This window comes from Lissotriton helveticus (genome assembly GCF_964261635.1).
Source record: "Lissotriton helveticus chromosome 1_1 unlocalized genomic scaffold, aLisHel1.1 SUPER_1_unloc_31, whole genome shotgun sequence".
Taxonomy (NCBI): Eukaryota; Metazoa; Chordata; class Amphibia; order Caudata; family Salamandridae; genus Lissotriton; species Lissotriton helveticus.
Genome location: NW_027611672.1, coordinates 204112 through 219342, shown reverse-complemented (window position 1 = coordinate 219342; position 15231 = coordinate 204112).

Here is a 15231-nt window from a genome sequence, read left to right as displayed (position 1 = left end):
TGGATTTAAGCAAGCTGGGCTGAAGACGGCTGGAATGCCAGAAACCGGTCTTCGGGAGCTTGTTTCCGGTCCAGGGAAGGCATGGCTTGGCAGTTCGGGCTGGACTGTTCCCATGAGGCACAGGGTCAGACTGATTTGCATATAGCCATGTCTGAACTGGGGTGGCAGAGTGGGCTAAAGAACGGTGATGGATCAAACCCAGATCTTTTGACTGGGTGTGAGTGTTTGATTGGTTCAGATGCTCCGCCCATCACCACCCCCTTTTTACCGCTTTGGCCGCCATAAGTGTGGCAGGGTATGCTCAGTCGTGAGTCCCTTGCTCACTTTGCCACTGGATTCAAGCAAGCCGGGCTGAATACGGCTAGAATGCCAGAAACCGGTCTTCGGAAGCTTGTTTCCGGTCCAGGGAAGGCATGGCTTGGCAGTTCGGGCTGGACTGTTTCCATGAGGCACAGGGTCAGACTGATTTGCATATAGCCATGTCTGAACTGGGGTGGCAGAGTGGGCTAAAGAACGGTGATGGATCAAACCCAGATCTTTTGACTGGGTGTGAGTGTTTGATTGGTTCAGGTGCTCCGTCCATCACCACCCCCTTTTGTACCGCTTTGGCTGCCATAAGTGTGGCAGGGTATGCTCAGACGTGAGTCCCTTGCTCACTTTGCCACTGGATTCAAGCAAGCCGGGCTGAAGACGGCTGGAATGCCAGAAACCGGTCTTCGGAAGCTTGTTTCCGGTCCAGGGAAGGCATGGCTTGGCAGTTCGGGCTGGACTGTTCCCATGAGGCACAGGGTCAGACTGATTTGCATATAGCAATGTCTGAACTGGGGTGGCAGAGTGGGCTAAAGAACGGTGTTGGATCAAACCCAGATCTTTTGACTGGGTGTGATTGTTTGATTGGTTCAGATGCTCCGTCCATCACCACCCCCTTTTGTACTGCTCTGTTCTAATAGAGGCTTCAAGGTCTTGAGAGGTGATCGATGAAAAGTTAGCATAAATATCAATTATCTTTTCTTGAAAATAGATTGCTAACGAATTACAAAAATCTTGTGTTTCCATAGGCAATTGTCTACAGACATGAAGAGATACAAAGTCTTTTACTATATTAAAAAAGGCCTTTGGGACGTTACTGGCACGTTCAATTTGGTTAATAATAAATAGACGTCTGGCTGATTTTAAATTCCGATTACAGCTAGACAAGAATTGTTTAAACCGTAGTTCATTTTGTGGGTCTTTACTAACTCGCCAAAGTCTCTCCTATCTCTTGCATTTGGATTTTTCAATCTTCAGCTCCGAAGTGCACCAGGGGGCTGATGGTGGACATTGGGGAGAATCCAAAACTGTCACAAAGGCGGTATTAAATTCTTCCAACGTCATACGAGCATCCTTATCCTTCTTTGGTGATTCCAGGTAAAAAGGCTTCTACAGAAAGATTTCGCCACGGTCTTGCGCCACTTGTTTTTTCCCTGCACTTAAGTCTGAGCTCTTAGGGCATGGCTGTTGGATAGAGAACTTAAACATTGAAGGATTAGTCCAAGTGAGAGAGTCTGGGAGGTTACAGGTTAGATGATCAATATTAGAAAAGATTAGGTCTAGCGAGTGGCCAGCTGGATGAGTTGGGCCTGTAACTCTTTGTGTGAGTTCAATCATGTCAAGAGTAGAGAGGAGTTTATTAACCTCAGGGTTCGTATGATTTTCACCATGAAAATTAAAATCCCCCAACAAATGAAATGTATTTGAGGAGAGCACATGTATAGCAATTACATCTATCAGTTTGTCCGTGAAATTGGTCTTAGTTCCTGGGGGACGGTATAATATTAATCTGTTGGTGACGTAATAATCTTGAAAATTCCCAGTTCTATACTTTCATGCATGGCACGCAGATCCGTCACGTGAGACATCCTGTGATTCTGGGCAAATCATTCAATATCCCCGTGCCTAACACAAATGAATATGTCAATCTGTAACGCAACTGGGGTTCATGTAGAGCACCATGATGCCGATACCTTCGGTTTGAGTGCAAGCTTAATAAAACTCCGAAAAAAATGCAGGGGACATTCCTATTCCAACTCTAATGCTAACCCTATAAAGCACCCTACAACTTTAGGGCTACTTACACAAAGACGGACTGTAATCCAAGTCACAGAGTTTCAAACCCACTACTTCCTGAAGTAAGCCTAAAGGAGGTTCTGGCGGTGCCCGACCAAAAGAACCAGTGGAGGCCAAGTTGCCTGAAGTTTGGGTGGTTTCCTAGGGTCAGCTCTAACTGCAGCGGTTTAGGGAACTGGACGCTTCCTCCTTCAAGAGTTTGACATCAGCCGCTGTCCTAGTGGTTTATGATTTCAAAAAAGTTTTTATTCGTTGTTTCCAGACAAAATTACATACAGTAAATCATATAAATACATACAAGGCTATATACGGAAGGACAGACATCAACTAATCATATAAGAAAGTAACAAGTGCAATGGGATCGTAGTTAACATCACTGCGCAGAATGGTACAGTAGAAAATCATAGATAAAAACAATACTAATACATACTAAACACAATTTGGTAGGAGAGGGCCTGATTCAATCATTTATTACGATCAGTGTGGATGATTATGTGGCGATAAACAGGCTCGACATTGAAATCCATTGGCTTTGAGTCTCTGTGACCTCCCCTTGAAGATTTGACTAACAGTGTCACATCGAGCCCCTCACAACTCCCGATGAGGAAGACTCTAGACATTCATTTCAAGCATTGTCTCTTCATTGTGCCAGACTCCCTGCTGACAGAAGTCACACTGTCGAGACGGGACCCCCTTCTACTGCCACCAGACTCCCTGCTGACAGCAGTCACACTGTTGAGACGGGTCCGCCTTCTAATGCCACCTCTGCCAGATTCCTTGCTGACAGCACAAATTATCTTGAGTTTAGGGGAGCAATCTCATTTCTTTACAATCAGCAGTCAAATGCCAAAATCCAAATCATTTTTTCAATTCTTTTTACATATCAAAAAACATGCATTTCTTTTTAACATGTAAAAGCTAGTAATTATTGTGTACATTTCATAGCATCGTGATTGGTTCTAGCTATATATTATTTTTGTGCAATCAATCTTTTTGTTTTTCATTTTTTTTGAGGAACAATCATTTCAAAATTTGGCTCCATTAGCCATCTAGAAATTGTTGTCCAAGAATGTAAAATGGTGATTTTGCCTGGCTATCAAACAGTGTGAGGCTCTGTGACTTTTGTTAATGAGCCCGTACTGTTGAGCTCAACCTGAATATCACACAACATGCGGCTCATTGACATTTATAAATGATTCTTCACTCTCCTGAAGAGAAGCTGCGTGCTCAACCTGGCTATCAAACAGCATGTAGGTCAGAGACTTTCATTATTAATTTGTATCTGCTGAACAGACACCTTGTGCTCGGCCTGGCAATCACACGGCTGCAGCTCCGTGGCCTTCATTATTGATCCTGAACTCTTCTGAAGTGAGGTACGCAACCTGGCTATCACACAGCTGCAGCTCCATGACATTCATTATTGATTCTGCACTATCGGCATAGTTGGAACGATCGCGAGGAGTTCATGCGTCAGCTGCTGCGATGGGCAAAATCCTTATCGCTCAATGGCTGAGAGGCGTCAATGTGCCACGCCCATCGTAGCAGCTGACGCGTGAACTCCTCGCGATCGCTCCAACTTTGCCGATACCACGGCCCAATACATGATTCGAATCCCGAAGTGAAGCAGTTACAGCCTTTCCTCCACTCTAAATGCCTTATTGACTACCCCAGTATATCCATCACGGCAGGATTGTCATCCTTCACCCTATGGATGGCATCACAGCTTTTACAAGGCATTGTGTAAAAATAGTTACCAGGCAATTATTTCTTTAGTCCTGATGATGTTATGTTATGTTATGTTAATTTCAATTTATATAGCACCAAATCACCGACAGGTCTCTTAGCGCTTGCTTTGGGAACCCGTCCTGGCTTTCCCTGTGAGATAACCCCTACTGGGCATCCCCAAGGTGAAGACCAGGCATCCCATTGCAGTGGGGCCGTAGTGGAGATTAAGCAAGCTATTGCCCAGAGTTGCAGAGTGTGAACCCATGATTCGAGTAGGCACCGAGGCGAGAATTATCGAGTCCGTGGACATTTTGAGCTCAAGACCCTGCCGCGTCGGGAATTGAACCCTGGTCCCGGGTCTGACCTCTGCATCAGGGTCTGCCTCCTCTAACCAGTGAGCCACACTTCTCCACAAGATGATCCTTGTTTGTTAAGAGATAGGGATCGAAACGTCGTGGACATTTTCAAAAACAGTACCATTGTTTAGCAATTTATATGAAGAATGTGGTCACTGTTTTGGCTAGCTTGCTTGAATCTATGATTATTCCAAGCAGCCATTGCTCTTTTGTTGCCTGAAACCCTTTGTGTTGTATGCGTTTTGTTTTGCTTTCTCCTACATTGGATGCAGGATTGCGTTCCTTTTTTACATTGTGTTGTGTTGTTCCTTATGTGAACTATTACTGACCAATTGCATCTATAGGACCTATTAAGGTCAATATGGTATTGTCTCTTCTGCACATCCTATCTAAGGACCTCTGTTTCTCTAAAATACTCTTATTACTCTAGCATCCATGACATGCATGTGCGACTGGACGCCATATTGTGCACCCCTGGCGTCCATGTTAAGTTGACAGATAGTGAGTACTTAGAAAGAACAATCTCTGACCATAATCCGTTTATAGTGCGGATACGATGGAGCAGAGAGAGATCACGTATACAGACCTGGCAGCTCCGCCCGGAGGCGCTGGAAGATCCAGTCTTTAGTGAAGAGTTGGTGGTGGGCATTGCCCGATATTTTGAGGAGAACGGGGGGACGGTGACATCGGCGGTAATAAAATGGGATGCATCTAAGGTTGTGGTCAGGGGCGTTTGCATTAACAAGATGGCAGGGGTCAGGAAAACGTTACTGGCAGACCTGGAATCAGCGGACGGCAGACTGAGGGGAGCGGAGAGGGGCAGACCGGTGAGACCCGGGGCAGGCACTGAGGTGCGAGAAAGCCGAGGAAGGTGTTGCGGTGCAGATGAAGAGGTTTCGCTCATTCGATTACAAGAAATTAGGACATGGATACACACGGAGGGGGACAAATTCGGCGCTCTGCTGGCGTGGATGGCCAACCCACTACCAAGGGGTGAACCGATCTTAGGCTTGAGGGCGGCCTCAGGGGAGTTGATGCACATGCAGGTAGGGATTAATGGGTGGTTCCTAGAGTATCATGCCGATTTATACCGCACTCAGCTGGCCAAGTATGCAGAGGGAATTATCTGGAAAGGCTTGCGATGCCGAGTTTGAGCAGTGAGATTTACGGGGTGGTGAGATCACGGTGGGCGAGATCAGATGCGCGATCAGGCACATGGCCCGCAATAAGACACCCGGGGTGGATGGCCTGCTTATTGAATTTTATTCCAAATACCTGGACTCTCTGGCCCTGCGACTGCAAGTAGTCTATACGGAGGCACTCGGAGTGAGGAGGCTGCCTGGGACCTCTAGGGAGGCGATTATCATTTCCCTCCTGAAGCCGGGTAGGGAAGCAGCGGATGTGAAGGCCTACCGCCCACTTTCAATGTTGGCGACCGACTACAAAATCCTGAGTAGGATCCTGGTGACATGCCTACTCCCGAACATGACGCAATTAGTGCACCGGGATGAATCGGGGTTTATCCCTAAACGCAGCACGGCTATCAATGTCAGGTGCTTATTGTGAATCCTGGAAGACTGCCAGGAGCCGACAGTAAAGGGCTTGATTTTATCGGTGGATATAGAGAAGGCATTTGATAGCCTGGAATGGCTATTACTTTTTCAGGTAATGCGCAAAGTGGGATTGGGCGAAACGTTTGTGAGGTAGACCCGAATCTTGTATGATTCAGCGATGGCCCGGGTGTGGACAGGGGGGACGGTATCAGTGCCCTGTTCAATGGGACGAAGGACGCAACAGGGCTGCCTGCTATCTCTGCTTCTGTTTGCATTGGCAATTGAGCCACTGGCGGTGCAAGCCAGGTCTGGGAAGTATTATGCTGGGATAGAGGTCTGTGGGGAAGTACACTATATATTGCTTTACGCGGATGACCTATTGATGTTTCTGGCCGTGCCCGATGAGGTAGGCACAGGGACAACGGAGCAGTTGGGGAAGTTTGGGGAGGTGTCAGGATTATGTGGAGCTCCCGCAGGGCTGGAGAGGCTGAGATGGGAGCCTAATTGCCTACAATCCCTGGGAACTAACATCTACCATGAACAGGCGGATCTATTGGAGGGCAATGTGAATAGAGCATTATGAGGGATCAAGGGGAGATTGGCGTTCTGGGACACTCTTCCGCTCTTGGTTGGGGGTCGAGTGGCGCTGCTGAAGATGGTAGCGCTGCCTAGACTTTTATATTACTTCAGGACGCTGCTGGTTGAGATCCCGGGCTCGGTGTTCAGGGCACTGCGGTCCATGGTAGGGGGTTTCTGTGGAGAAATGGTAGGTGGCGGGTGGCTCTGGCCACGATGATGAGGCCTAGGGGCGCAGGAGGATGGGCGGTCCAGGATTTTGAAAGGTATTATTTGGCGGCTCGTCTGCAGTGGCTTACGCAGGCAGTGGTTAGGGAATTTAGGGGGCCGGACAGACAGGTGAAGTCCGACATGGGGGCGTGTATATTGTACTGGTTTCCACACACAAAGCGCACTAAGATCACAAGCAATTTTATGGACTGAGGGTTGTTGCTGGCTAAGCAAGAATTGACAAGGCAGTGGAAATCCAGGCAGGGCCCTAGTGTGGAGCGTTGGAGGGTGGAGTTTGCAAAATGGGCAGCCAGTGAGAGCGTGGTTAGAATCCAGCAGGCGAGGAGAGTGAATACCGACAAAGCAATGGAAACCGCACAAGCATGGGAAGCATTGGTGGCGCTGTTGACGCATTCGGAGGCGGATTCAGACACAGGCTCACTGGAGGGTTCTCAGGACGCTGTCGGGCCACGCAACACGTAGATAGGTGTGAATAGTCCATAGGCGAGTGGGAGCGGGGGCAGAACTAATGGACCTGGCAGTATGGCTGAAGTGACATAAGAGACCTACATTCCCTAGCACGGAAAGACATTTGGTTATTCTTGTTTATGTTGTTTGGAGCACAACATAAAGGGGGGAGTTAAGGGGAAGGGGAGGGCAGGTCGGGAGAATGCGGGAGGAACTAGGTTGAGGAGTCGTTACACCATGGGATGACATCAAATGCATATATTGAGGAAGTCCTTGATAAATAAGGTGACCAGGATGTAATATAAGGTGTCATAGACTAAAGATATTGATGTTGTCTCCACTGTGGATACTGAATAATCATGCAATGTATTTTTATTTGGGCCTTCCATTGATGAACATGTGCTATGTAAAAGTGGGTGGGGGTGTTGAAAATCAATAAAAATTGCTTAAAAAAAATAAAAAATCACTGAATCAGTGTCCTCAAAAAACGTTCAAATAAAAAAAACAGAAACTGAAAAAGGAACCCTCGAAACATAAACGTGAATGAACTGACATCTATCAGCAATTACATCCTATCCCCTCCCGAGGACGTGTCAGATGTCCAGGACCTTACTGATCATTACACTAATTCAATGACAAACATTCTAGACTCTATGGCACCCCTCCAACTAAAAAGAGTATCCACCAAAGACGCTGAGCATTCGTACAATGGTAGACTAAACGCTGAAAGATGCAATCTAAGATTGAGTGAAGGGTCATGGAGATTCTCCTCCTCGCTCGAACACCTCCAGCACCTGAGATCTCTAAGAATCAATTACAACAAACACATACATAGCTCAAAAGCAAACTTCTTCAGGAAACAGCTAAACAATGCCAGGAATCGACATAAAAATTGTTTGAATTCATTAAATTGCAATATATCTGGAAACCCAACCGACTTTCCGGGTCTAATCTGCCGCCTTCTTCCTGGGACAGACGAAAAAATTGCAAGTGACTTAATGACTACATTGGATCTCCCCCTGACACCTTCACATACCAGCCCCGACCCACCCATGTGGCCTGAGCTTCCTGCACACACACCCAAACATATTGCTGTGTGGAGTTTATTCAAATCCTTTGAAGAAATGACCACACTAAAAATCCTGTCAAACCACTTCAGAGATTCGCTTCCTTCAAATCTCTTCAGTGAGATTAAAACCCCTCTTCTCCCACTCTGGAACCAAATAGTAAATGATGTATTAATTCAAGGCAGTATAGCAGACTGCCTCAAGTCTGGACAGATAACCGCCATTCTTAAAAAACCCACAGCAGAACACACTGATCTACATACCTTCCGCCCTGTCTTTAGCATCCCAACTCTTTCAAAGCTCCACCCTCAACTCAGCAGCAAGGTTTATTACTGGATTTAAATGTAATAACCACATCACACCTTATTAGAAATCACTAAACTGGCTCCCTTACGAGGCAAGAAAAACATTTTCAATTGCCTGCATGACACACAAAGCCACACACTCAAACACCCGATGTACATTGCACACACATGTTGTCTTTACTGTTGAAACTGCAGAAATTCAAGAAGAAAACGTACAATCGAGCCTTCTCTGGCATTGCCCAGAGAGTCTGGAATTCGCTATGAAATCCGAATTAACTCTGAACCTGCATCTTTAAAAAAAATAACAGAAAGTGCTACTGATGAACAAATTCTTGCTTTAGCTCTCTTGATACTGTTGTTGCGATGGTCATTATTGTTTATTATTGCCTGTCTTACCACTGCCTTGTGTGCCCAATCCAGCGGTGCCTAACCAACCCTCAATATCCCAACTTACCCCTCGAAGTGGTGGTTGCTCCTGGAAGATCCTCGTCCACGAGCCTGCAGTTTTTCTTTGTCCCGGTGAATCTCCATTGAAATCAACAGGGCACGCGACCTCAAAACAGCCCACTGCGCCCGGCCGCCCTAGTGCCGCTGAGGGTGCACCTTTCATCCCCAACTTCCCCTGAGCGAAAACATAGGAGCTTTGCTCCCACAATCCTGTGGCCTGCTTGCCAGCTGCCGCCAACCGGAGCCCCCCTATCCTCCATAGTATAACAATGGGCCTCAACACTCTGCACCCAGTCGTCCTAGTGACGCTGAGGGTGCAACAACAGTGCATCACTGACCCTGGTGGACCCCTCAGGCTAACCCCAGAACCTTAACTCCCACAGTTGATTAGTTACCTGAGAATTGTTAACCTGTTTTCCCTCCCTAGGATAACATGGACACCTTTTCTCCAAAATGTTTCTAAGTGAGGAGTTTTGAAACCTAAAAATATGTTTTTTAAATCGCACAAATAGCCAAAACTTGTTTACTTGCCTGTTTCTAGGGAATGTCCCAGTGCTGAATCTAGGTATCCAGCACGGAGTTAGAAAAGTAACGTGAAAAGTAACTTACCTGCAATTTATCGTAGAAGTCCATTAATTTCAATGTACTGCCTCACATCACAGTGCACCACTAGAGAGCAGCAGAGAACTACGGAGAACCGCAGCAGTGTCACGGAAGCGATCCGAGCGGCAGCATCTGCAGCGTCGTACTACGGGGGAGTACCGAGATGACAGGCACCCCCGCAGAAACCCCCGCAGCCTCAAACAGACCTCGAGGAGGGGGTGTACTACAGTACCACAGGGGGTTTGGTGGCCCCTGAGCTTGATTTGGCGGTTTTGCGGTTTGCGGTTTACGAGGCGGTCTGCGGAGCGGACGGAGAGCCTGCTGCAAACCTTGCCTCACCCCGCCCCACCCCGCCCCACTCTGCCTGAGCCGGCGAGCTGCAAACTCACTGCAGGACCTGCAGGGCCCGGCTGGTCCTGCTGTCCTTGGGGGTGCCTGCCCAGCCAGCACCGCATCGGCAACCACCACCACCGGACTGGGTGAGCTGTGCTGTGCTGTGTTCGGTGAACAACGCAGGGGGTATCAAGCGTTGCCATCAGCCATTAAGCCATCAGCTTCAAGCCCTGGGGAGGGCTGGGAGCATTGAGATTCGTGTCCCCCCCCACAGTAGCAGATCCACTACTCTCAGGTCAGAGTGCAGAGTGCAGAGCAGGAAGGAGAGCGGAGCAAGGGGCGAGGAGCAAGGAGCGAGGAGTGAGGAGCGGGTGGTGAGGGGGAGCCGAGCGGAGCCGAGCCGCTGGGGTAACTGGTGGTCGCTGGCAGCTGGGAGACAAGCTCAAACACCCACCCACATGCCGCTCGAGCACCAACCCGCCCCTGGACCCGTGAGATTTGTGATACTACCTGGTATCAGTGCCGGTACACCCCCTTAACCAGCTCTTACTCGCTGAAAAGAAGGAGAAGGAGAAGGAGGAGACCATTGGTTCTGCACACCCAGTGAGCTCTTGTCTATCTATCCCCCGGTATCCCCTCCTGCACCCCCGGTCCTTCACTTGCCGGGCTGCAGGTCTGTGATTTGTCACTCTGTGCCAGGGAGAAAGAAGAATCTCTGTTCCCGGACTTAGTTCTCAGCCACTGTTAGCGAGGCGTGGGAGTTGCGTGAATGTGACCGCGCCAGGAGCTGGAACAGGAAGGTGGGCCTGGGGGTGGTTGCGCCACAGGGCTACAGGGATGCAGGGTGGGAGAGTGTGAGCGCGGATGCCGATAGAGATAAGAACCCGGGGAGGGACAGTAAGACAGCTTGACTAGGTCGAGTTGATCCGCGATCCTCCCCGTGAGTACCGCTTGCCTCTACTGAACCCTCCACTGTACCCTCTCTGCACTCTCTCTGCGCTCACCCCCCAAATCAAATTCAACATCAGCTACCTGCTAGCAATCAGCGCCAACTATTCTCCAGTAGGCACTAATACGCAATAGTCAGAGCACCATCTGGGAAAAAACCGGGAAGCCTAAGCAGGAACCCCGCAGCTGATCCCATTTGACTTGCTTTGCCCTGCTTGTCTAACTCTAACAAAGCGCCAGCAACAAGACACAACAAGGACACAACAAACCAAAAAAAGAAGGGAAGAGGGGAGGGAGAAAGCAGGAAAAAGCAGAAAAATTAGATCAGGAAGAATTAGACAGATACCAAAACCAAAATCCAACCCCAAACCTAAATCTAAACCACGGAAAAGGAAACTGGGGAAATTGGACACAACATCTACACTACATCCTAACAATTCGCAGGAAGACAGCCATTCCGCCTGCAACAAAATAAAAGAGGCTACAACCTTTGCACTAGTGGAAATGCCAATACTAACAGTAAACCAAAATTCAACCTCAATTCAATTAACAAACAAAAACGCTCAAACCAAGACCTCTGCTGCATCCCCTTGTCTAGTTACAGCCCTTCAGCAATCGCAGAGATCTACACAAACCTCATTACCTTCAGCATCAAAGCCAGCACCAACGGTTTCAGATAATCCAGTAATCATTGATGGAATGCCAGCTAAGAAAAGGACATGTTCCTACCAACCAAAGATTTACACTAAGTTCTCGTTCCTAAGAGATCCTGGGACAGCAATTTATTCCAAGATAGGAAACATAAGTGGACTCCACACATCTTTCTTACAAAGCAAATTCGACTGTAGCCGGACTTCTAGTGATCAAATAGTCGACTCCCGACTAACCGATGTCCCCCACTCACCCAGAATTGAGACTGTCGCACCAACAGCAGTTCCTCCTGCTTTTAGAAGAACGGCAGCGGACACTCACATAGCAGACCTAGACCCCACTAATTACAATAATTCAGAAATGGCGTCCACTAGAAAAATTTCCATCACTGAATGGAGTATATCAAAGAAAGCTGAGCCTTTAGAGACAGTAACTGATGCACACTCAATGGATCAGGGCGAGGCTCATCCTGGGAAGTTCAGCTCGCCCCCCATAGGAAATCAGGACGCATCAGTGAAAGTCACGGTACTGATCCACAACGAGGAGGGAAGAGAAGACATATCTTCTTCTCAACTACTTAGCAGTTCATTCAATTCAACGAAGGGAACTAGAGACCCACGACCAAAACCATTTACAGTAATTTAAGAGCAAGGAAGTGGCACTCAATCTCTTCCATTCTTAAACACATACTTGTCCGAAATCAAGTCACTTCAATTAAACCTCAAGCAACAAGTTAGCAACGCCAAATCCATCCCAACGCCGTAAATTAATACCATACAATGATTCTCAATCAATCAATAACTCCATAAATAATGACATGTCTTACATAGCAGCACTGGAGTGGGAGGAACTAGTTTCTACTTATACCCTCAAACCATCGGGAGGGAAACCATCCATCGACGCATCTCCATCATTAAAGAGGAGTAGTAACCCAGGGAAGCCTGCCTCCAAGTCTATATGGCTAACAATCTTGAACACCCTGCAACACTCGGCCACAGCCTTGGAATTTCAGTCTCATAAAATGGATCTGCAGCTTTCAGTTCTGCAGACAATGGCCGATTCCATCTCAGGAATCGACTGAAAAATTTCGGAACTGAACGGTCTGATAAGGAGGGGTCAAGACGCTGTTTCTGCTGCTCAACTAGCTCCATCACAATTACTACCCTGTGATCCAATCTTAGATAAACTATCATTCTTACCATCTATGTTAGGCGATTTGATATCCGACCTAAAATCGGCAGTTCAACAAACAAGGATCCCGCAAACCTCGGATCTACTTCTAGAGCTCCCAGTGGCGTCAGCAGGCCTAGCGACGGAGCAGCGGGCTGACCAGAGCTCAGCAACTGCCCTGCCCTCAGTCCAAACACCATCATCCAGACCTACGGAAACAGAGCTAATGACCACTTCTGAGACTATACTTGAACTATCGCCAGCAGAGAAACAGGCCTCTAATAGGCTCCGCAGAAAGAAAAAAAGGAAAGGCAGAAATCGATTACTAACGGACGCAAGATTAAACACAATTGAAATACAATCAAAATCTTCTCCTTTACCAGCCACCTATGGCAGGTCACCAAATTACAAAGAACAATTGCCTCCCACGTGCAAGGTCGCTGAAAATACTTCACCAGAGTCCCACCACATCGCGTAAAACTGACAGCTAGCGTCACTAAGAAACCCGTACCAAAAAAACAAAAAAACTCAAACAGAAACTCTTACAATTCAAACCAACTCAAATAGTACATAACAATTCTAATGCTGAACCAACTCCAACCGAAAGTGTTCCAACAACAGAAAGAGATGAAAACGCCATGGCTAACAATGCGGAGCCAAGTCAGCAATCTGTACGCAAGTTAAACACCAAAACCTGGGGATCAAGGATTGACCGCGATCAAAATGAACAACCAAATTATCTGGATATGGCACGCCCAAGTCACTCTCCTCAACCAACTCAACAGGGCTACGAGAGACCTCAAACCAACTCACCAACACCAGAGCATGTGAATAGCCCAACATCAATTTTATTAATCCCTGAATATACATCTCGAGGTAGGGATGACATACTAAATAGGAGTAATATACTAAGACTCCTACGTTCAGTGACCAACCTAGCAACCATCAGCTCAAACGACCTTAGGCTAATAACGTTTCAGCCAAATACTGAGCCCTATCGCCCAGACATAACAAAAGCAACATGGCACTCACAAGAAATAGCACACAAAATTATGGAAGAAGGAGCAACATTCCAGCAATGGGGGATTGAACTGAGCTTCGAACAGCGACCACGCTATCCGACACCTCTCTTACCATTGGCAAGACCCTCGGTTAAAAAAATCACTAACTCCATACTCATGGGAGCAAGGAGCAGTTCGCCGAAGTTGCTACCTCTAGACACAAAAAGTCCTCGGCCTGGGCAAAAACAAACTCAAGGTAGCTATTTTTCACCAAAAACCATCCATGACTGGAAATCAATACAACGTACATTCATTACAACGACTGTCGACAATTGATAAAAAAGGTAAGAATTCACCACCCATCCAGGCAAGCCCAGGGAACTCAGAATCTGCTCCTGGAACATCAATGGCTTAGCTAGTAAAAGCAACGACCCTGAGTTTCTTCAATACCTGAGTGCATTCGACCTTCTATTGCTCCAAGAAACTTGGGAAGAGAAAGCATTCGAGCTCCAAGGGTTTACTTCGTGCTGCATTCCGGCAAACAAAAATGCCATCTTTGGGCGATGGTCCGGAGGCTTACTGTTCTTCGCCTCAATACCTACAATAGGCGAATTTGAGATAATAGATTTCCACATAACTCCCCCAAGTGCTATAAAGGTGGTATATATCCTGTTCCGGTTAAAAAAGCAGGTCAAGGGAGTAATCGTAATTAACACATACATCCACCCCAAGCAGAAACAAAAAGCGGTGGAAGACTTGGCAAAAACGCTGGAAAAAATAATGGAAGCAAGGGAGTTCGACTCATTCATCTTGGCCGGTGACTTTAATATGCACCTCATTAACGAAGACAATGACCTCATCCAAGATTTGAATGCAGCATGCGGCGTACCAACATAAGGCCCAACAAAAAACCAGAAATCAACAAAGCACTCAAAAAACTTACTACAATCTTTGGAACAACTTAATTTAAGGGCCTTAAATGGTCGATACGCTGAGGATGATCCACCAGTAGCTACCTTCCACTCCAACAAACAATCTACTCATTTTGATTACATGTTTATATCTTTAAACATGTTTTTCTGGGTAACAACCTTTAGAATAGGGACGAGCGACCTCAGTGACCACCTACCTCTAGAAGCCAAATTAAGATCCAACTGTCAACTGGTAACAGCACCATTTATAGGCCCTGACACAGAAGTCAGCTCCAACTTAAAGCGGCTACGGTGCAACGCCGGCAATATTGACTCCGTAAGCTGCAAAGCGAAAACCCTCTTCAATGAAATTGCTAGCTCCTCAATCAAGGTGTCAAATGTTTGGCAAAACTTTATTCATGCCATCAGAGAGAAAATGGAAGAAATTATGCCTAAAAGCCCACGTCGAGGGAAGGGAAATTCGAATAAACTAACTTCAACAATGAAAATACAAAAACGACTAATAAATCAAAAACTGAGGCAATTGCGGAAGGATCTGACAAAACAGTGCCTACAAAGTGATCTACGGGCAGCAAAAAGCCAACTCAAACGGTTGAAATGGGAAAGGCAGAAACTAAGAAATGAAGACCTGTGGGTAAAACCCCTCTATGAAGGTAAACAGAAAAACAGCTCCAAGTTTTGGCTAATGATCAAAGACTACAGAACCCTGATCACTTAGGTCAAAACTCAAATATCTCAGAGGAGGTATGGACAAATTACCTATCGACACATTTTAATAAT